Source organism: Arachis ipaensis, chromosome B09 (assembly GCF_000816755.2).
Source record: "Arachis ipaensis cultivar K30076 chromosome B09, Araip1.1, whole genome shotgun sequence".
Classification (NCBI taxonomy): Eukaryota; Viridiplantae; Streptophyta; class Magnoliopsida; order Fabales; family Fabaceae; genus Arachis; species Arachis ipaensis.
Genome location: NC_029793.2, coordinates 2912702 through 2913470, shown reverse-complemented (window position 1 = coordinate 2913470; position 769 = coordinate 2912702).

The following is a 769-nucleotide window of genomic DNA, read 5'->3' as shown; positions in this document are numbered from 1 at the left end:
AAAAAAAAAAAAAAAAAAAAAAAAAAAAAAAAAACAACAATCACAATATCATTAAAGAATCAATATGCATGCCTTGGTGCCTACAACCTTAAAATCTTCATAGCTTGCTTACACTGCAAAATCATTACCAATAATAATAACCATAATTAAAAATCACAATTTTTCATCACAAACTTGGATTTGATATTATTATTATTCCGAGACTAAAGGTGTGTTTAGTTTATGTTTATGTTTTTATTTTTTGCTTTTTTTTTTTTTTACAATTTTATGAAAAAAATAGGATGTAAAAACAGAAATATAATTTTATTATTTTTATACTTTTAACAAATTAAAAAATAAAAATAAAAAATACAAGCCAAATCGCACCTAAGATATTTTATTTCATCCTAATAACTATCCCTAATAAGGAATTAAAGACATTGTATGCTAAGAGTTTTAGCAAGGAATTTGTCTACTACTAATATTATTATACCAACCAACAAAAGGATTAATAATTAAAGAACTTGTATATTTTAATCATGGTGTGGTCCTATATATATACATAAGAAACTGCTGATATTTATGGACCACATCATCTGCTTAACCAGAAAAAGGAGTTAACTGCAGCAAGCCATGTGCTGTGTGTGTGTGAACATGATGTGTAAGTGTAAGTGCTATCCAACTCTCCTTCAATTCTTTATCACTTGGGAATTTATTTCTCCTTTTCTATCCACAAATCTTTTCTTCTTTTTTTTTTTAATATTTATTTTTATTATGTTTTTTAGTTAGT